The following is a 23,427-nucleotide window of genomic DNA, read 5'->3' as shown; positions in this document are numbered from 1 at the left end:
GCTCATGCTAGAAACCTGAGAGTCATTTTTGGACACTTTTCTTTCCCTCACCTTTCACATGCAGCCAATGATCAGGTGCTTACAGATCTAATTCTGATCGATTTCCTTGATCCACCATCTTCTACTCTCCATTGCCTGCAGACTGGTCTTCACACACCCTCCGCTGCTCCCTTCTTGCTCAGTCTCCGCACTGCAGCCAGAAATGTCGTTTACAAATACGAATTGGATCGTGTGCAGATGGATCCTCTCCAAATCTTCAGTGGCTTCCTTTTGTCCTTAGGATTAAATCCAAAGTTTTCAATATGGCCCTCAAGTCCTGTACCCATGTCTCCTTCAGCACTAGCTGCCTCATTCTAGCCACAGGTGGAGCCCCGTCCTACCCAAGAGCCTTCAAACCTGCAGTTTCCACAGCAACAAGTGTACTCCCCACCCCACCCCCTTCCCTTTGTTGTCAGACCTACTCTTCCTTATTCTTCAAGGCTCAGATTAAATGTCACTTCCTCAAAGAGATCTTTTTTACCCCTAGAGCCAACAGACCGGTCCCTTTGTTAAACACTCTCATAACTCCCGGGCTTTCTTCTAGCAATCATCACAGCAGTGATTAATACAGATCTTCAATTCTAAGCCGCTTGCTTCACATTTTAAGTTGCCAGCTATCAGGCAGAAGAGGAAGTAATGTGATCACTGTTGCCCATACACATTAGGATCTAATTTTTCAGAAAGGGTTGTCTCTTGACTCAATTCTACCCTGAGCTATTTTCAGAGTTGAAATTTAATTTGAATTTGGATTCCAACTTAAAGTTTAAAATATCTAAAAAAACACAAAACACACACACTATCTTGTGGCATACAGAATGAGAGCACCCCATAAATAGAAGGTTGCCCACCACACACCAACTAATGAAATTTAGGGCAGCTGAAACTACAGGCTCCGTATCAATCAGAAAAAAATGGTGGTAGATTTTCAAAGCTGGGAGAGGGTGGTTTCTCCGATTCAAACTTCATGCAGAGGTCTTGAAAGACTGCAACGACCCCAGGGAGGAAGACTTATCTGGTTGGAATTTTACTTCTGGCAAACTTCTAAGAACAGCTATTTACCTTCAAGTGATACGTGATTCAGAACACTAAGAACAAAACCCACTTGGAAATACAGTCAGAACCGTTTTTCCATATTCTTTGCAATTATCCTTTCATTCTTAAATGTTTACGTTGTGAAGAACACCTGCATTCACCATTATAAAAAGCATTCTGCAGATGGTCAAGACTGATACATAAACACGCTTCACCCAGAAGGTTAAGGTCAAAACTCAATCTGATTGCAAAGCACAAAAACAAACAAGAAAAAACTGGATAAATGTATGCTGTCGTGTCCCTTAGCACCTGAAAAGCTGCTACTAAATCACCGCTGCGACGGAGTTGGTGGAAGCTCTGCTCTGAGGAATGGAGTGCCACTAGCTGTGTAATTTTTAAAATGACTATCTTTTGGAATAAGTGCCTGAGGACTGACACCTTTGTTTTGGTCACTGGACTATCCCGCAGGCATAGGTCATTATCTGAGTCATACCAAAGGTGCTCAATAGTTAAGAGTTGGAGGTTTTACGCTGCAAACTTGGGTCACTTTTACCTAGATCGTGGCGAACTTGAAAAGTATTGGCATCCCAGCCATCTCTCCACTGCGCGCACGCACTTTGCTTCTACACCTCTCTCCCCGCCTGGGAAGGTGCTGGGAGCGGCCCTCAATCCCATCCCCTTACTGGTCCACCCGCTTCTCTCTCCGACCAGCTAGGCACGGCTCCTTCAGCGCTGCTCTGCGCAAGGGCAGGCACAGAGTTACACACGCCTTGGTTTTCATTCCAGTCTGCGAGAAGGAAACACGAATCCAGCCACCAGGAGGCCCCTGGTCTGAGCACAGAAATCATGAGTCATAGATTTGGGGGTTCGGACCTAGGAGCAGCTGGCGATGTGGATGGGCGTGGGTCTGCGGGGATGGAGGGGGCTGCCGAAAGGCCACAGCCCCTCCTCCCGGGTACGGTTCCCTGAAGACTCCCGCCGTGCTCTCTTCCATCCCGCCGCTTCCCCCCCACCCCCCAGCCCGCGGCTTTCAGGGTGCGGCCGGGGGTCGGGGAGGGGCGGCGCTCGCGCTCCAGGTCGCCGCCCCCGCGGCCACATCACCAGGCGCTCGCTTCCCCTCGGGCGGCGGCGCGGCTGCGCGTGCGCGGGACAGCCGCGCGGGGGCGGGGAGCGGCGGGCCGCGGGCGCCGGCTCCCGGGCTGTCAGCGCGCGGCCGCGAGGGCGCGAGGAGGCGCGCGAGCAGGAAGGAGCCGCGGCCGGGGGGCAGCCGCCGCCGCCGCCGCCGCGGGGGGACTAGGTGAATGCTCCTTCCATCCCCCGCCCCGGGTGCCTAGGTCGCGTGTGAAGAGGCGGGGTCCCCTCTCCTCACACCGGCCGGCGCGCCCGCGCGCCGGAGCAGGTGATAATGGAGGGGAAGTCTGGGCTTTGGCCGTGACGCGGGGTTCGGGCGCATCCCAGGTACTGGAGGGAGGTGGGGCGGGCCCGGACTGGGACCCTGCGGCCGGGGCGCGGGAGGGCCGGGGCTGTGGGGAGTGGCCGCGCTCCCCTCCCGAGCCGCCGTGCCCCCCTCCCCGCCGGGCCCCCGCGCCTGCCCCACCTCGGGCGGGACGGCAGTCTGGCCCTGGACGCCCGCCGCGGAGCCGGGCAGCTGCGGGTGGTCGGCCCCGGGCCCGGGACGCTGGGCCCCGCAGCCGGGGGGAGGTGGGGGGGTGGCTGAGTGACGGGTGGAAGGTGAGCTCGGATGGAGACGCCGCCAGGCGGGCTCGGGCACACCCCAGCTCCATCGCTTCGGGGCTCGGCAGTTGCTCCGTGTCGCCGCCTCTTTCATTCTTTTCTTTATGTAAGTGAAATGTATCTCAATTAAAAAAAAAAAAAACCCAAACGTCCATCTACATTAAGAGATTACGTTTTCGTATGTAATTACGTATATTACCTTTACAAGTCTATTACACATATATGTCATCTTTCTGTAAATGAACACTTGTTTGTTTTTTAATTGAGATGTACTGCACCTACCATAAAATTCATCCTTTTAAAGTGTGGCTTTTACTATAGTCACAAAGTTTTGCAACTGTGACCACTATCCTGAACATTTTCATCACCTCAAAATGAAACCCTGTACCCATTAGCAGTTATTTCTCATTTCTCCCTTACCCCACCCTCTGGCAAACGCTAATCTTCTTTCTCTATGGATTTGCCTAGTCTGGAAATTTCATATAAAAGGAATCCTACAATATGTGGCTTTTTGTGTCTGGCTTCTTTCACATAGCAAAATGTTTTCAAGGTTCATCCATGTTGTAGGGTGTATCAGTACTTTGTATTGGTGTTCCATAATATCACATATTGTTTATCCGTTCATCACTTGATGGACATTCAGGATGTTTCCACTTTTTGGCCCTTGTGAATAATGCTGCCATGAACATTTGTTGCAAGTTTTTATGTGGGCATATGCTTTCATTTCTCTTGGGCGTCTGCGTGTTTAACTTTTTGTGAAACTGCCAAACTTTTGCATAGTAGCAGCATCCTTTTACATTCCGGCCAAACACTGTATGAGGGTTCCGGTTTCTCCACATATTCACCAACACTTGTGATTATCTATTGGCTAGTTTTGTTATAGCCATTCTAGTGGGTGTGAAGTGGTATTGATTTGCATTTACCTAAGGACTAATCATGTTGAGCATCTTCTCATGTGCTTATTGACTATTTGTATAGCTTCTTTGGAGAAATGTCTATTCAAATAATTTGCACATTTTTTAATTGGATTATTTGTCTTTTTTTTCCCTTACATGTTGGGTATTTTTTTTATTGTTGTATTATGTTGTTCATTTATGGAAAAAAAAATTAGGTTTGGGGGCTATTACTGACTAAAAAAGCCAACCAACCTGATAGCAAGCAACATAATGCTTCTACTTGGGGAAAATTGAGTAAGGGCCATTAATGTTTTTCAGAATACCCTACCTGTCAATTCTTGGGCATCTTACCTCCTGTTTCCCTTTCTTATATCTTGAGAAAAGCCACAAAAGGTATGCTATTACCAGATTCAAGAGAGACCACACACAGTTGGTGTTTCCGTATATTCATTGCTTGGTTTGAAAAAAGTCCCAGTTACCACTTTAATTACAAATAATTTATTTTGATGGCTGGCTAAACAAACTACTAAAAAATGGCAAACACCAATTATTCAATTAAAATTTCATTTCCTTAACTTCTCAGGCAAAGTGGAAGATCTTGTTTTCCTAAGTTTTTGTAGTCTTTTATTACAGTTAGACTCATCTGTGGGTGGCAAGTAAATATTTTTGATGGTGCTGAAGTTAAGAGCCACGTACAGCTGAATGAATGCAGCCATGCTTATTTAGTGGTTAATTTATGAGTACACACAAATACAGCATTAGCCTTAGCTCTTTTATAGCAAAAACCACCGAAAAAGACATGACACCTGCCTCTCAGGAGTTCAAGCTCATTTTCCTATTACTCTAATGTTACTGTTCAAAAATACACTTCCAAACTTCAGAAATGTTATAGAAAATAAAATTAAAGATTTCCAAGTGGAATTAATGGATAAGCTACTGATTAAAAGTGTGAAGATCAGTCCAATCCTGCTTTTCAACTACTAAATTATAAAACAATGGAAATGTTATTTAACCCATTTATGCCTCAATGACTTTCTTAGTAGAATGAATAATTTCAGTATATAACCTGAGTGTATGTTTTTCTTTTAGCTAATGGAGTGATTATCAAATATATTGAAAAAAATAACCTATCCAACCTAATAGTGATTGTTACTGACTCATCCAATAGATATAAAAGTGTCCCATAGCTATAAATGTTTTCCATGTTGGCTTTCTTCACATCCTGGAGTTTTTAGGACTTATTGAGGACTGAAAGTCGAGGGCAATGTAAAATGGGAACAATATGGGGGACATGACCCCTAGGAAATGGTGGTCAGAGCAGATCTGCCTCCTTTATGGTGAACTTCTAGGCACCTCTCATCTTTTCTCTGAGATTACTGTAGTTACATTTCTGTAGCTTAAGAATAATGTGTGTGTGTTTTAAAATATATATAAAAAATAATAAAACATAGGTATCTCCAGTAGGGTTCAAAGGTTAGGACTGTCAGTCAGTTATTCTATCGTAATGTGAATGGATTTAATCAGATTGCTTTCCACCTGATCAGCTACACTGAGGAAATGGGAATTTTGACTTGAGGAAGGATAGGAGAGGTAGGTAGTATGGGATCATGTAACATTTTGGAGGTTTGACAAAACTTGTAGTATTTCCAAAAGTGTGGGTGTTGAAAATGGAGATCTTTGGAGAGCATGAAGGGTCTGGAAGAAGAGAAAAGAAAAGCAAGATTGAGAATTTGGAAAGGATTGTAAGATATTAAGATAGATTCAATTTATTTAGACATTTTTGCCCAATAGAAATTCTAAATAGGAAAAGGTGGAAGAACCTTCTTCTTCATTCCCTTCCTCTTCTCCTTTTCCCCACCTTGCTTCTCCATGCTACTCTTCTCCTAGGACCCAGAAGTCAGATTGCAATGACTATTGTTCATGGGTAATAAGCTTTTCAGTGTGCTAATTAACACCTCCTCTATCTCCAGATTCTGGTCAAATTGAGATCAGAGTCAAGAAACCAGATGAAGATTAGAATACTGTTAAAATACAGTTTCATTGCTATTTCTGGTAAAGCTGGATTGGAGAATTTAGTTTAGATCTGTGCTTACTCTGTTCCTTCTTAATTTACCTACTCAGAGGAAACTGTAGCGCCTAAAAAGCTGCGGGTCAGGTCTCCCCTGCCAGGAGGGAAAAGTTCTGAATCAGGCAGTTGTCCTCCCAGGAGTTGGAATGGAGGGGAAAACTTTCCTTGAAGGCGTCCAAGTGGGAGAGAGCCAGTGAGAGTTCGGGGGTGGGGCCTGTCTGGAATATTGACCTTTATCCCTTTCTTAACCCTTAGGTCAGTCACTTTTTCCAGGAATTGCTGATGGGGTAAAGAGAAAGAAAAGTGTCCCTTTAATACCGTTTTCTCCTACTTAGGGGAGTGAAAGTCCTGTTGTCTTTGTAGAGAGGGAAATTAGCAGGTCCTCTTATCAGTTTGAGTGTGTTGTGGTGGTTTTGTAGGCTAACCCAGGAATTTAATAATTTACAGAATAGGAACTGAGAATTTGTTTTCCTTGGAAGTAGCTAAACCTCTGAACAGTTTTTAAGTGGATGATCGTTTCATTGTGTGGATAAATATATAGATTATTAAGTCTATATCCTAACTTTTTTACTCCTCAAATATTTACTGAGTGTCTAATACGTAATAGGCACTAGTCTAGGCCCTTGGGATTCAGCAGTGAACGAGAATGGGTCCTTGCCTTTATGGAGTTTACAGCCTAAAAGACAACTAGTGCAAGAACAATCACAATAAAGTATAATAAATGTTAGAAAGTTCAGGGTACTTTGGGACCACAGAGGAGGGGCAACTCATCTGGGAGGGTCAGGGGAAGTGATGGTTAAGAGCTAAGGTCACAGGGACGCCTGTGGCTCAGGTCATGATCCCAGAGTCCTGGGATCAAATCCCGCATGGGCTCCTTGCTCAGTGGGGAGTCTGTTTCTCTCTCTGCCTGCTGTTCCCCCTGCTTGTTCTCTCTCTGACAAATAAATAAAATATTAAAAAAAAAAAAAAAAAAGCTAAGGTCACAAAGTAGAATAGGAAGTAGCCAGGTAAAAGGGAAGAGTGAGGATGAGCAAGAGTTTCAGGAAAAAAAGAACATATGGAAAGGCCAAGAAGTGAGAGAGGGTGGTATACTAAAGTAGTATTTTTCTTTTTTATTTTATTTTATTTTATTTTATTTTTTTATTTTATTTTATTTTATTATGTTATGTTAATCACCATACATTACATCATTAGTTTTTGATGTAGTGTTCCATGATTCATTGTTTGCGTATAACACCCAGTGCTCCATGCAGTACATGCCCTCTTTAATATCCATCACCAGGCTAACCCATCCCCCCACCCCCCTCCCCTCTAGAACCCTCAGTTTGTTTCTCAGAGTCCATAGTCTCTCATGGTTCATCTCCCGCTCCGATCTCCCCCCCTTCATTTTTCCCTTCCTGCTATCTTTTTTTTTTTAAACATATAATGTATTATTTGTTTCAGAGATACAGGTCTGCGATTCAACGGTCTCACACAATTCACAGCGCTCACCATAGCACATACCCTCCGCAGCGTCTATCACCCAGCCACCCCATCCCTCCCACCCCCCACCACTCCAGCAACCCTCAGTTTGTTTCCTGAGATTAAGAATTCCTCATATCAGTGAGATCATATGATACATGTCTTTCTCTGATTGACTTATTTCACTCAGCATAATACCCTCCAGCTCCATTCACGGCGTTGCAAATGGCAAGATTTCATTCCTTTTGATGGCTGCATAATATTCCATTTGTGTGTGTGTGTGTGTGTGTGTGTGTGTGTGTGTGTACACACACACACCACATCTTCTTTATCCATTCATCTGTTGATGGACATCTTGGCTCTTCCCATAGTTTGGCTATTGTGGACATTGCTGCTATAAACATTGGGGTGCACGTACCCTTTCGGATCCCTACATTTGTATCTTTGGAGTAAATGCCCAGTAGTGCAATTGCTGGGTTGTAGGGTAGCTCTATTTTCAACTTTTTGAGGAACCTCCATACTGTTTTCCAGAGTGGCTGCACTAGCTTGCATTCCCACCAACAGTGTAGGAGGGTTCCCCTTTCTCCACATCCCCGCCAACATCTGTCGTTTCCTGACTTGTTAATTTTAGCCATTCTGACTGGTGTGAGGTGGTATCTCATTGCGGTTTTGATTTGGATTTCCCTGATGCTGAGTGATGTTGAGCACTTTTTCACGTGTCTGTTGGCCATTTGGATGTCTTCTTGGAAAAAAAATGTCTGTTCATGTCTGCGCATTTCTTGATTGGATTATTTGTTCTTTGGGTGTTGACTTTGAGAAGTTCTTTATAGATTTTGGATACTAGCCCTTTATCTGATATGTCATTTGCAAATACCTTCTCCCATCCTGTCGGTTGTCTTTTGGTTTTGTTGACTAGTTTTTTTGCTGTGCAAAAGCTTTTTATCTTGATGAAGTCCCAATAGTTCATTTTTGCCCTTGCTTCCCTTGCCTTTGGTGATGTTTCTAGGAAGAAGTTGCTGTGGCTGAGGTCGAAGAGGTTGCTGCCTGTGTTCTCCTTTAGGATTTTGATGGACTCCTGTCTCACATTTGGGTCTTTCATCCATTTTGAGTCTATTTTTGTGTGTGGTGTAAGGAAATGGTCCAGTTTCATTCTTCTGCATGTGGCTGTCCAATTTTCCCAACACCATTTGTTGAAGATTGTCTTTTTTCCATTGGACATTCTTTCCTGCTTTGTTGGAAGATTAGTTGACCATAGAGTTGAGGGTCCATTTCTGGGCTCTTTATTCTGTTCCATTGATCTATCTGTCTGTTTTTGTGCCAGTACCATACTGTCTTGATGATGACAGCTTTATAATAGAGCTTGAAGTCCGGAATTGTGATGCCACCAGATTTGCTTTTCTTTTTCAACATTCCTCTGACTATTCGGGGTCTTTTCTTGTTCCATACAAATTTTAGGATTATTTGTTCCATTTCTTTGAAAAAAGTTGATGGTATTTTGATAGGTATTGCATTGAATGTGTAGATTGCTCTAGGTAGCATTGACATCTTCACGATATTTGTTCTTCCAATCCATGACCATGGAACGTTTTTCCATTTCTTTGTGTCTTCCTCAATTTCTTTCATGAGTATTTTATAGTTTTCTGAGTACAGATCCTTTGCCTCTTTGGTTAGATTTATTCCTAGGTATCTTATGGTTTTGGGTGCAGTCATAAATGGGATCGACTCCTTAATTTCTCTTTCTTCTGTCTTGTTGTTGGTGTATAGGAATGCCACTGATTTCTGTGCATTGATTTTATATCCTGCCACTTTACTGAATTCCTGTATGAGTTCTAGCAGTTTTGGGGTGGAGTCTTTGGGGTTTTCCACATAAAGTATCATATCATCTGCAAAGAGTGAGAATTTGACTTCTTCTTTGCCGATTCAGATACCTCTTATTTCCTTTTGTTGTCTGATTGCTGTGGCTAGGACTTCTAGTACTGTTGAATAGCAGTGGTGATAGTGGACATCCCTGCCCTGTTCCTGACCTTAGAGGGAAAGCTCTCAGTTTTTCCCCATTGAGAATGATATTCACTGTGGGTTTTTCATAGATGGCTTTTATGATATTGAGGTATGTACCTTCTATCCCTATACTCTGAAGAGTTCTTATCAAGAAAGGATGATGTACTTTGTCAAATGCTTTTTCTGCATCTATTGAGAGGATCATATGGTTCTTGTTCTTTCTTTTATTAATATATTATATCACATTGATTGATTTGCGGATGTTGAACCAACCTTGCAGCCCAGGGATAAATCCCACTTGGTCATGGTGAATAATCCTTTTAATGTACTGTTGGATCCTATTGGCTAGTATTTTGGTGAGAATTTTTGCATCGATGTTCATCAGGGATATTGGTCTGTAATTCTCCTTTTTGATGGGGTCTTTGTCTGGTTTTGGGATCAAGGTAATGGTGGCCTCATAAAACAAGTTTGGAAGTTTTCCTTCCATTTCTATTTTTTGGAACAGTTTCAGAAGAATAGGTATTAATTCTTCTTGAAATGTTTGGTAGAATTCCCCTGGGAAGCCATCTGGCCCTGGGCTTTTGTTTTTTGGGAGATTTTGATTACTGCTTCAATTTCCTTAGTGGTTATAGGTCTGTTCAGGCTTTCTATTTCTTCCTGGTTCAGTTTGGGTAGTTGATACATCTCTAGGAATGCATCCATTTCTTCCAGATTATCTAATTTGCTGGCATAGAGTTGCTTGTAATATGTTCTTATAATTGTTTGTATTTCTTTGGTGTTGGTTGTGATCTCTCCTCTTTCATTCATGATTTTATTTATTTGGGTCATTTCTCTTTTCTTTTTGATTAGTCTGGCCAGGGGTTTATCAATCTTGTTAATTCTTTCAAAGAACCAGCTCCTAGTTTTGTTGATCTGTTCTACTGTTCTATTTCATTGATTTCTGCTCTGATCTTTATTATTTCTCTTCTCTTGCTGGGTTTAGGCTTTATTTGGTATTCTTTCTCCAGCACCTTTAGGTGTAGGGTTAGGTTGTGTATTTGAGACCTTCCTTTTTTCTTGAGAAAGGCTTGTATTGCTATCTACTTTCCTCTTAGGACTGCCTTTGCTGCATCCCAAAGATTTTGAACAGTTGTGTTTTCATTCTCATTTGTTTCCATGAATTTTTAAAATTCTTCTTTAATTTCCTGGTTGACCCATTCATTCTTTAGTAGGATGCTCTTTAGCCTCCATGTATTTGAGTTCTTTCCGACTTTCCTCTTGTGATTGAGTTCTAATTTCAAAGCATTGTGGTCCGAAAATATGCAGGGCATGATCCCAATCTTTTGGTACCAGTTGAGACCTGATTTGTGACCTAGGATGTGATCTATTCTGGAGAATGTTCCATGGGCACTAGAGAAGAATGTATATTCTGTTGCTTTGGGATGGAATGTTCTGAATATATCTGTGAAGTCCATTTGGTCCAGTGTCTCATTTAAAGTCTTTATTTCCTTATTGATCTTTTGCTTAGATGATCTGTCCATTTCAGTGAGGGGGGTGCTAAAGTCCCCACTATTATTGTATTGTTGTTGATGTGTTTCTTTGATTTTGTTATTAATTGGCTTATATAATTGGCTGCTCCCATGTTAGGGGCATAGATATTTACAATTATTAGATCTTCTTGTTGGATAGACCCTTTAAGTATGATGTAGTGTCCTTCCTCATCTCTTATTATAGTCTTTGGTTTAAAATATAATTTGTCTGATATAAGGATTGCCACCCCAGCTTTCTTTTGATGTCCATTAGCGTGGTAAATGGTTTTCCACCCCCTCACTTTCAATCTGGGGGTGTCTTTGGGTCTAAAATGAGTCTCTTGCAGACAGCATATCGATGGGTCTTGTTTTTTTTTATCCAGTCTGATACCCTGTGTCTTTTGATTGGAGCGTTTAGCCCATTTACATTCAGGGTAACTATTGAAAGATATGAATTTAGTGCCATTGTATTGCCTGTAAGATGACTGTTACTGTATATTGTCTGTGTTCCTTTCTGGTCTATGTTACTTTTAGGCTCTCTCTTTGCTTAGAGGACCCCTTTCAATATTTCTGGTAGGGCTGACTAGTTTCGTGTTTGCAAATTCCTTTAGTTTTTGTTTGTCCTGGAAGCTTTTTATCTCTCCTTCTATTTTCAGTGACAGCCTAGCTGGATATAGTATTGTTGGCTGCATATTTTTCTCATTTAGTGCTCTGAATATATCCTGCCAGTCCTTTCTGGCCTGCCGGGTCTCTGTGGATAGGTCTGTTGCCAATCTAATGTTTCTACCATTGTAGGTTACAGATCTCTTATCCCGAGCTGCTTTCACAATTTTCTCTTTGTCTCTGAGACTTGTAAGTTTTACTATTAGATGTCAGGGTGTTGACCTATTTTTATTGATTTCGAGGGAGGTTCTCTGTGCCTTCTGGATTTTGATGCCTGTTTCCTTCCCCAGATTAGGGAAGTTCTCTGCTATAATTTGCTCCAATATACCTTCTGCCCCTCTCTCTCTTTCTTCTTCTTTTGGGATTCCAATTATTCTAATATTGTTTTGTCTTATGGTATCGCTTATCTCTCGAATTCTGCCCTCATGATCCAGTAGTTATCTCTCTTTTTCACAGCTTCTTTATTTTCCATCATTTGGTCTTCTATATCACTAATTCTCTCTTCTGCCTCATTTATCCTAGCAGTTAGGGCCTCCATTTTTGATTGCATCTCATTAATAGCCTTTTTGATTTCGACTTGGTTAGATTTTAGTTCTTTTATTTCTCCAGAAAGGGTTTCTCTAATATCTTCCGTACTTTTTTCAAGCCCAGCTAGTATCTTTAAAATTGTCATTCTGAACTCTAGTTTCGACATCTTACGAATGTCCGTATTGATTAGGTCCCTGGCAGTCGGTACTGCTTCTTTTTCTTTTTTTTGAGGTGAGTTTTTCCGTGTTGTCATTTTGTCCAGAGGAGAATAGATGAATGAGAGAACAAAATGCTAACAGGGTAACAATGACCCTAGAAAAATAGATACTAAACAAATCAGAAGAGACCTTCCAGAAGGTGGTCGCTTTTCTGTTCAGAGAGTTGCTGCTATTCTTTTCTTTGATCTTCTGTTGAGTTCGTAGGTGTTCAGAATGGTTTTGATCCCTATCTAGCTGAATTCCTGGGACCAGACGAAATTTAGGTCTCCTACTCCTCAGCCATCTTGCTCCTCCTCCTGTATTAACCCTAAAGTAGTATTTTTCAAACTGCAGGTACTTAGGCACTCACAAGTAGATTATAAATTTAGTTTAGTGGGTTGTGACCTGCATGTTTTAAAAAAGAAATCAAATAGAAAGAAGAACGTGTCACACATATTTACTAGATTGTGATATGTAAAGTTTGAAAATCTGCAATAGAGGAAGCAGAGAAAAAGCCTAGTGTGAAAACAGCCAGAGGTCTTAGGTGGGTGGCAATGATGATGATGCAGGATTTAGTTAGCCTTATTAAAGAATTTGCATTTATCTTAGAGGAAATGAGAAGCCACTGAAAGTTTCAATAAGGAGCTGATTAGATTAATATTTTCTAAAGATCCTTTTGAGTGTCCACTGTTTCTCTATTTGAATATAAACTACAAATTCTTTGGCCCAATGTTACAGGTATTCCAAAGTTTGTTCTAATCTATTTTTTCTAAAAAATCTTTCCAACGTTTTTGGTACTGGAACCTCCCATTTCATAAAGATGTATAGTCTGCCTAAATGCCTTTGCACTGACAGAAAGGTCTGTTTAAGAGTAGATCTTGCTTCTGTCTTACTCATGTTGAACCTCTGGTATTTAGCTTAGTGCTTGGTACCTAGTAGGGATTAAGCAAATCTTTGTTGATAGAGTCTAAACATTCTTAATTTTAGCACTGTTACATAGTAGTAGAAATGACCTTGGCATTTCTAATAATACTTGCTTTTGGAAAAAGGAAAAAGTTTTATTAGAAATTCTTCTTTTGGGCGACTGGGTGGCTCAGTCATTAAGCATCTGCCTTTGGCTCAGGTCATGATTCCAGAGTCCTGGGATCGAGTCCCACATCGGGCTCCCCGCTCAGCAGGAAGCCTGCTTCTCCCTCTCCCACTCCCCCTGCTTGTGGTTCCTCTCTCGCTGTGTCTCTCTCTGTCAAATAAATAAATAAGATCTTTAAAAAAAAAAAAAAAAAAGAAATTCTCCTTTTCTCAGTTGGAATCATGTTAGTGACAGAATCATACTGATTTATTTAAAAGATAATTTAACAAAAAGCACTCTTCTGATATATTAAAACAGAGAGAAGAAAAAGAACAACAGATTTTCTGATTAGGGAGTTTTTCTTCCCAAGGAGTACAGAGCAATGACAGATCATTCATGAGAGGAGGCAATCCAGCAGTCATTTATATTTTGTTTGGATAGGCATTTTTCTGAGCACTCACCAAAAGACAGTTTTATAAAGATGGCTAGGAAGAAAGAGAATAAATTAGATTAAAATGTATCAATCATATGAGCTTAATGGAGAGGCAACAGAAAAAAAATTTTGGTCTTAGAAGAAGTAAAAATAGAATATCCATATACCCCAAAGAACTTACCAGTAAGAATCTAATGATGTCAGTTTGTTGCCAGAGAATGATTGTACTCTCACAGTACTGTGACTTCACAGAATTAGATTGTGAAACCCAACTGTGAAGGAAAAATTCTTTATGTGTATGGTTTCGATAAGTGGCAAGGGAAGTTATGAAAAATTCATGAAAGGTAGAGAGATTTCAAGTTCTGATTCAAATTTCTCTTTAATATACTTTTGAGATGTGGAAACTTGGCTAATTAGTTTTGTAAATTAGATTTTATGCAGCTTAAACATGTGTGTTAGAATCTAATTTTGCTAATATGGGATGGCTTTTTAAAAATACGTACTGAATTTTATATTTTTATGTTGTACAGAGTCCTATTTTAAGCAATGCATCGTAGAACCTAAACTGAAACTGCTAACTTGTATAAATTTATCCCAAGGAAATAATTCTAAGTATGGGAAATTATTATGCACAAAGATGTTCATTTTCATTACAGTGTAGTTTAGTAAAGAAAATGTCCTGCTATAGGGAAATGATTCATTAAAATGTGGCAGTGAGCTTGAAATTTAACCATTAAAAGTGCTATTTTAGAGCAATGGTTTCTTATTTATTACTTTTTAAATTGAAAAATAAAAAGTGCTCAATATAAACAAAAATCCAAATATAAAAATATGCAAGATTTAAAAAGTGAAAATGGTATTTCAAGTCCTTCCTTACCCTACACCGCCCCACCCCCCCGCCCCCCAACCTAGGCCAACCTAGTTCTTTAGAAGTAAGTACTCTGAGCACTTTAGTATCTGTCCTTCCAGACCTTTTTCTAGCCCAGTGGTTTTTTAACTGTGCTCCCATGAGGGGGCTTCTGGTTCTTCTCAAGTTGGGTAGGTGAAGACTGAGTGGGTGGGAACCAGGGTGCTAAACCCTGTACTGCTTTGTTTGTTCCTATTTTATATACAGGGGTTTCACATAGGGTTTAATTTAAACAAATAATTGCTCTGCATTAAAAAAAAAAAAGTTTAAAAACTATGGACCTAATTTAGAAAATGAAGTCCTAAGCCCCCTAGGGGATTCCAGATCAGGATTCCAGATCTTACCCAGTTTACCATTTTGCTACATGATGACAGGAATGTTCTACAGACCTGTCTATTGATTTCCCCAGTAGTCTTCTGGCTGCTAACCAGTGACCTTGTTAGAATGCACTCCCCCTTCACCCCCCACCCCACCACCCCTGCCTTTTTTTCCCATCTCTCTAAATCTTACCTGTTAAAAGGTTCTGCTCACCATTGTTTTGTTCATTCCTTCTTTCAACATATTTTTAGTGAACACCCACATTTTGACTAATACTGAATGGGAAATATGTAGAATTTTGTATCAAAAGCTCATAAATTAGTAAAGGATGACCTTCATGTAAATAAGGGCAATAATGTTTTTTGCAAAGTAAGCGCATTGTGGGGGTGGGCAGGTATTAAAAATAGAAATGGTCTCTTCCTTCTACAGATTTATGTGGCACTTATAAAAAAAAGGGCAATTTATGATACAGCTAAATTTCTGGGTCTTCAGTAAATACTTGCTCATTTATTAGTTGAGTAATAGAAGAAAATGCCCAGAATTCACCTGTGAATTAGGGTTGAGACTTAAGAAGGAGCGATCTTCATTCTTGAGCCATCAACTGTGTTAAAAAATAACTTGAATCCAATTTACTGGATTCCATTGTTGGGCATGAGCAGAGCTGAGAACAAGCCTTGGAAGGACCTTGGTTGTGTCATTCTCATCCCCCAGGGCCACTTACCTGGTGTGGAAGGATCATACCATAAAATGCCAATAGTGTCTTCCTTATCACTAGCCGGTTAGTCAGGAAGTCGTGAATTCAAGATCCTGCATCTTCATCTTACTGACTACAACTTGGGCAGATTCCTTAACGTCTTCGAGACTCAGTTTCCTAAACTGCAATGTGTGAACATGTGTGTCTCCCAGGTTTTCAAAAAAGATTATGTGAGAGTCCAGAGCATGGGCTGCTCTTTTTTTCATGATATCTGCCACTTTCCTCTATGTTTTTAGATAAACAATTAGTAAAGAATTTTTATAGTAACATTTGAATTTGCTTTTTTAATAAAAGTCAGAAAACTCTTGTCCTCTGGCCTTTCCTGATTATAAGGCTTCAGAATAACCCCAGCCAAACTCATGATGGATTCCATCTTTCCAAGTGCTTCATGTTCTGGTTGAGTAGACTTAGTTCTTCGGTCCAGAATAGACCTTACAGTAGTGGTTTAAGGCAGTCTGTTTTATTTGTAGATTGTAAAAATGTTATTTAGATCTCTTTTTAAAATGAAAAAAATACATCAGATATGATATGTAAACAGTGGTATTAGAGCTACTTCCTATTCCAGCTTTCATTTTCTTTTTTTCTTTTAAAACACTGTGGTTTCCTGAAGACCTCTATTCAGTATATGTAAGTACTATGTAGTGTATGTACATACTGGTCAGTATATATATGCAACAGTTTATAGCTTGCTGGTAGTTTAATTAATTAAAAGTAGGATGGGATAGAGGCACCTGGGTGCTGTAGTCAGTTAAGTGTCCAACTCTAGGTTTCAGCTCAGGTCATCATCTCAGGGTCATGAGAGCAAACCCTACTTTGGGCTCTGTGCTGAATACAGAGTCTGCTAAAGTTTCTCTCTCCCTCTCCCCCTCCCCGCCTCGGTCACTGTCTCTCTCTCAAATAAATAATCTTCAAAAAAAACAGTAGGATGGGATAAATTATATAAAAGGTAAATATTAAACCTCAGTTGATTTTTTAAAGAAAATTGTAACAAAACAGTGGATCTGAAAATTATAAGCCGGGGTTCAATACAGCAATGTACAATATTTTTGTGATCATACGGTATTGTATATTCCTTAGTAAGGGGCAAAAGAGATGGGAAATTAGGTTTTGAACCTTTTATAAAAATGTATAAAAAGAATGATAACTAATGATAATAATTAACATTTTTTGAGGGCTCAATACACTGATCTATGCACTTTACATGTATTAAGTAATTTAATATTCACAAAACCCAATGAGGGAGGTATTTTTTCATGAGGAAACTGAGGTATAGAGGCATAGGTCCCACAGCTAGTGAAAGTCAGTATTTAAGCCAAAGCAGTTTGACTTTGGAGCCCAAGCCCTGAACTACTCTCAATATCATTAGTATATTGATACTTCTTGACATTGAATTTTTTGAAAGAAAATCATCTCTCTTAATTGAAGTGTGGAGATTTGCCGAATAAGTCACTTGGAATTTCCCCATAAAATCACCCAATGCAAGTCCTGTTATTGATTAATTCATTTAATGAAAGGATAGCAAATAGCTCAGTAAGCTTTGTACAGTTTCAAACATAGCGTAAAGCATTTGCCAGTGGTTCCACATCAGTAATACAACTTGGAACAGGCAGGTAATATTCTCTCCTTTTCAAAATGTACTTGCCTGAACAATGGATCGTGGATCACCACATCAAAAACTAATGATGTATTGTATGGTGACTAACATAACATAATAAAATTAAAAACAAAAAAATGTTCCTGGGTCACAACTCCAACAGCACAGAAAAAAAAAAAATGTACTTGCCTGAAATCTATATACTCAGGTATGGGATTTTGTGCATAGATTTTATAATCTGATTTTAAAATCATGTTACTCTTGAATCACTAAGTTCTACACCTGAAACTAATATTACACTGTATTAGTGTAATTACACTAACTGAAATTTAAATACAAACTTGAGGAAAAAATTAAATCCTATTACTCTTTAGGACAAAATCTAGCCCTTTCTTAGTCCCTAGGGGCAGTGCTACGTAGGCAATCTACGCATGCATTTCAAACACCAAAAGAGAAAATCATTAATGTTTTGTAATTTTTAAAGAAACAATGAGGTAGTCTTTCTGGGAAGAATCATACCTTTTTGTGACTCTTAATTTGTTTGGAGTTATTATCATTTTGAAATAATATGTGATGGATTGTGGGGGGAGACACACCATAGACTCGGTGGTAATCTGGCCCTGCTTTGGAGCGTGGTAGGGCAGATGCAGTAACTTGTTTGCAATTATCTAACAAATATAAATGAAATCATGGCTATGAAAATGGAAAAATGAATACAGAATGCCAGCTATCTGGCAGTGTTTAGGATGTGTCCATTAAATGAAGGCCTTTTAGTTGTGCTGTTCTTACTGGGGAATGAGTGGAGAGGGAGAAGTAGGAAAGAAAGTGGCCATTTGGGAGCTCCTAGGAGTTTTAGAAAGAGGAAATTGTAAGTAACCATTAAAAGTAACTTTGTAGAATATTATTGATAAGGAAATTTGGGGGATGTTTTACGAAATGCAAAAAGCAGGATACAAAATAATATGTACAATATGAGCCTATTTTTGTTTTAAACATATACAGAGAAAAAGTATAGTAAAAAAAGAGTTCTATATACCAATATGTCATCAGTGATTATCTCTGAATAATGGGTTTCCAGAATAAATAATTTTTATGTATCCTTGCTTTTTTTTTTTTCCGCTGAAGACCTATTGCTTCTGTGAGAAAAAGAAAAATAATTAAAAAAAAAACCCTATGTTAGTGGACATCAGAAGCACAATTTCAAATGAGCTGGGAAAGAAGGAAGGGTAGTCGGGACATTTTTTGAGCAAAAACCATCATGACAACTAAGTTGGTTTTTAGGTGGCTTTGGTAGAGCTTCCCCCCTCCCTTTTTTTAAACTGATATTTGAATAAAAACGTGCACAGCCCTGACCAAAGGGTAGAGGAGAGACTTGATTGCAGGGAGTAAAGATACTGAGTTAGGCCATTGTTTCACTTCGCTGCCAAGGTAATTGAGTAACATAACACTGTGTACTTGTCGCTTACCTAATCTGCATGGAGTCTCTTGTACTGAGTCCGTGCACTTGAACTGACTTCACAGCACTGTGTACCAGGGAGCACTCTTAAGGGAAAGTGCAGTTTGGGCAGGTAGAAGATCAGTTTCATCTCCCTCGGTGGTGCTGGTGCCCTTGTGAGGGTGGCCCAGCCAGAGATGGTGATGTTAGGCTCCCACCTGAGGAACACCTCAGGGAAGGAGCTGTCCTGTTTGATCACTCTGGAAGGTAATGTGATTTAGTGTGGCCTGTGCATCAGGGTGCTGCTTCACCTCTGAGATAGGGAAGAGGGTGGGCCAGTGGATGGATAGACGTGGTTTGAGTAAATAGTTGAAGTGAGATACCATGAAAATTATGGGACACTCCAGGTCTTAAAATATAGAAGAAAAATGCTAACTTTACATGGGACAAATCATGTTTTCCTTTTACTTTTCTTAAAAACAAACTTTTATTTTTCTTTTAAACTTTGACATGTTAGATTCCTTTCTTCCTTTCTCTGTCCTTAAAAATAGGATTTTCTTTTTCTTTTAAACTTTGGCACCTTGGCATCCTTTCTGCACCTTAAAATTCTGGGAGCTTTCATTTTCAGTTTTCAGTTTAATTATACAGAGAGCTAAGTGTATATTTTATGTTGGTCCAGAAGTGGGTTTGCATTTTTAGAGTTGAATTCTCTCTAAAAATATAAGGATGTGTTATGGGGGAAAGTATGAAAGTATACTTTTGTATGAATTCTGAATAATAATTTTTACTCATTTGAAATGCTGATGAACTCATAACTTACTTTCTAAATTTAGGTAGTTCAGATTCACAAGTGCCAGAGAAAACTGGTAAGGAAATGTATTTATGTTTTATTCTTATGTACACTATGTTTTACACGGAAGTGTTGAGTCAGTTTATAAAAAACAACACCTATAAGAAATGTTGGTTTTAAAAAAAAATTACAAAACTAGTACCAGAGAAAATAAAACTATAAATTGATCATAGGCTTGAATTTCTGATATACCTGTAAGTTTCCTCACTGCTGAAGTAAAAAAAAAAAAAAAAAAAGGTGGCTCAATATTTATTAAAGAAATGTAAAAATACTAGTTTTCAGTAGCAAGGCTATCTGCAGCTATTATTTCTGAATAAAGTTTCATATGACTTTATACATGAATGATTGATGAGAAGGGGATGTTCTCAGCAGTAGTTCTCAGGAAATTAATGAACATCAATTGCTTATCAATTAAAGGAGAGTCATTAAGTGGTAGTTTTTAATAAGATACATGTAAAAACTGTTTAAGATAGAGTAAGAGAAATATACTTTGTTTTATTATTGAAAAGCAGTTTCTCAACTTCAAAATGGGGTTCTCTGATTGAACTCCTTGACTATCCAACTATTCCTCAAGTTTTTTCAAACAGTAGCACTAACTGATATTTCTGGTAATAGTTGGCTTCCTGTGTTATAAAAAGAATTTGTGTATTGCTGTGAATTTAATCAGAATATCTAGTTAAATGATTGAATTTTTTCCCCCATTTTTTAGTTGGTTGGTTTGATAGGGACTAGATATAATTTAACTGATGGCACTTGGTAGGATAAATTGTACTTTGTTTATGCAATACACTTAGTTCTTTGGACACACATATTTATTCTGTCAACATTTTCTCAATAAATAGAAACGGCTTAACTGCGAATTGTGTTTTAGTTGATTCATTAGCTTGTTTTGGTGTATCCTTCTAAATCATTCTTCCAAAAATTAATTAATTAATTAGTGGAATTGAGGGTTGTGATTCTGAAAACAAAGTCAGTTGCTGTGTATCTGGTTTTCTTTGAAAAATTATTTGAGATGTGTTGAGGATTTATTATACAGAAGATTTATCATACCCACTGATTTTTTCTCTGGGCTTAAATTCTTTACAAATGTTTGGTTGTCTTTTAGGCATATAGAAAGAATTGATAAATTTTATGACATTACTCTTTTCTGTCAGTGGGCAATCTTGGAAATGAGTGATTGTTTTATGCAGTCAGCTAGTTTTTGGATATCAGTAGCTGAATTATGTCCATTAAGTAGACTTCTCAAGCTTTTGTGTTTGTTAGGGAATTATCAGGACCACCAGTTTTACAGCAATTCAGTGTTACTAAAATGGCAGTTAATTGTCCTTTTACTTCTCCCAGTTTTTCCTAACTTGCCAAGAAAGATTGATATCACTACCTCCTACCTAAATAAAACTTATGTGAGTGCTTAGATTCGATTTAAGTCAAAGAAGTCAAGATTTTTAAAAGAAGCTAATTATGTATTTTAGCCAAAAAAGAAAAAAAAAAAGGCAGGGCGATACTTTCATTGTACTTTGGAGGTGAGCCTTTTAACCAGGGAGGACAGTATTTGTGAGGTAGTCTGTCTTATATTCCACTTTGTAAGTACTTTTTAAAAAAAGATTTTATTTATTTATTAGAGAGTGAAAGAGTGCATGTGCATGGGTGCAGGGGGAAGGGCAGAGGGAGAGGGAGAGAGAATCCCAATCCTACTTGGCTCCCAGTACAGAGCTGAACATGGGGCTTGATCCCAGGACCCTGAGATCATGACCTGAGCCGAAAGCAAGAGTCGGATGCTTAACTGACTGAGCCACCCAGACGCCCCTCAGTTTCTAAGCACTTTTAAAGGAGCTGAAGAATGATAAAAATTTATAAGATATGTAAATTACTATAACTAAGCTGTTGTTTGGACCAATTTGAGACTTATACTTTATAAAGTCTGTGGGACAGTTATTGAGTGGGCTCACCTTCATTCCTTAGAATTGTTACCGTGGGTAGTTCCTATTCCTTGTTTAGATATAGGACATGAGCAGAAGACATTCATACACTTTTTCTAGTTATACATTCTTAACTGGATACCATGAATTATATACCTCTGCCAAGCAGCGATAGTGCATTAGGAATTCTTGAGATTTCTTTTACATCACCATTTTAGATTTCTCTTGAGGGCCAAGTGATACATTAAAATATCACAGGAAATGCAACATGTCATTTCTTTCATGTGGGAATTGGCACTGGACAACCAAATGGATACCTTTCATTTTAAAAAAAAATTCTCTTTTTTAAACTGTAAGTGATAGGAAGATTGCTGACTGTATTTTTGGCATTTAATTTTGACTGTTCTTTCCTCTCTGTACCCTTAGTTTTACATTAATTTGGGTAGATTTCTTTGAGGTTGGATACTTTTATCATTGCCTTTAGTTTTACATTAATTTGGGTAGATTTCTTTGAGGTTGGATATTTTTATCATTGAATGAGGTGAAAGTTCCTAGGTGTTAGGAACAATTGGGTAGAGAGTATAGAAGTGGAAAAGCTGAATAAAAGAAATTGGATTGAATAAAGGAAATTTAGAATAATTTACCTGCTTTAGGTAATCTAGTAGAAGGCACTGAGTCAGTGTGAAACATTAGGAACCCCAAATAAGCGATGTAGGGAGCCCAGTGGATGAGAATGATGAAATCAAAGGGCTAAAAATGAGAAATGATTTTAGTAATAGCTGTAGGGCTAGCTTGAGTGGAGAAGAGAGTTTTTGAGTATGACTCAGTAGTCAAGCAGTCAAGGTCTCTGATCTCCATAAATGGGACTAGGGTGTCCTCCTGGGTTCTGATGAGCACCCAAGGGAGGCGGGTTTGGCATGAGGTCATGGCAGAATGGCAGAGAGTGGTGTTGGGGTGAACATGAGAAAACCAGAAGGGTGTGTTTAGGAGCTGTTTGGGGTATGTGCTGATTTGATGGTAAATTCTTCAGGAAAAGATAATTGTGGATAAGAAATGGAGAAGCTGAGGTTCAGGTAATGAAACTGATACCTAAGAGGCTTTTAAACATCATTTTCGCTTAAATGGAAGGAGTTAATCATTGAGAGAAATTGGTGAAGATTTGAGTTTACACAGGTTTAGAGCTTAAAATGAAAATAGTTAAAGAAAACTGAACAGCCATAAAGTCGGCCTGCTGTTTGGGTGCTGCAAAAAGCAAATTAAATAGACATAATCCTTCTTTATGAACCAATTATATGATTAAACAGTTAAGTACTTAACTGAGTATTATTCAAAAGAATGAACCAATATTTTTTATGAAACGAGGAAATAATTCGCATATCAGCTGACTCTGGGTTTGTTTGCCATAACCTTTCTGAAAGCTAATTTAACTGACCACGTAATACATCCTGTTTGGTTACTACCTACTTTTGAATAACAGAAACACAGAAGAGGTATACTCAAAGAGGAAATGAAAGGAGCAGAGTGTACACAATTTATACAAATATATACAATTTATGCAAATATATTTATACAAATATAAAATAACCAGCTGATGGACAGGTTTTGAGATTTTTGACTAAATGTGATAATACTGGTAACAGAGTAACTCAAAACATTTTTGTTATGGGACTATAACAAAGTATTAAGCTCTCATTTAATGCCTTTCTTAGTAATTAGGCATGATAGGCCTGCTAACTCATAGCTCTGCCGGATTTTTCAAGTGTATTATTTAACCTTTGCAATGAAATGGCATGCTTCCTCCAGCACAGGAGGGGATTTTCTCCGAGATGATGGTTTAGTAAATCAACACACATACAATACACTGCTTTTTTCTAACTTTTAAAAACAAACAATTTGAACATTAATGTTTTTCATTTTTGTAACTGGAGTTGAATTCATAAGGGGTGTAAGGTATTAGTTTATATTCCTTTAAGTCAATCGGTCCCTGATATGACTCTGTAGACCAGGGCTCTCATATGATAAAACTG

General features: G+C 39.0%; 1 protein-coding gene across 2 annotated transcripts in view; it reads left to right on the top strand.

Annotated features, from left to right (window-relative positions):
- The first annotated feature begins 2,293 nt into the window (after positions 1-2,293).
- SLC41A2 (solute carrier family 41 member 2) overlaps positions 2,294-23,427 on the top strand; it is a 113,643-nt gene continuing 92,509 nt past the window's right edge. The window contains exon 1 of one of the 2 annotated variants that reach the window (XM_032416245.1): positions 2,294-2,368. The gene's annotated coding sequence lies outside the window, so the exon portion shown is untranslated. Of the gene's footprint in view, positions 2,471-23,427 lie in introns of both variants that reach the window. The other variant, XM_032416244.1, reaches the window with a different exon arrangement.

The sequence above is a fragment of the Phoca vitulina genome, unplaced genomic scaffold (assembly GCF_004348235.1).
Source record: "Phoca vitulina isolate PV1807 unplaced genomic scaffold, GSC_HSeal_1.0 scaffold19, whole genome shotgun sequence".
Lineage (NCBI taxonomy): Eukaryota > Metazoa > Chordata > Mammalia > Carnivora > Phocidae > Phoca > Phoca vitulina.
This window is presented reverse-complemented; position numbering and strand designations above follow the sequence as displayed.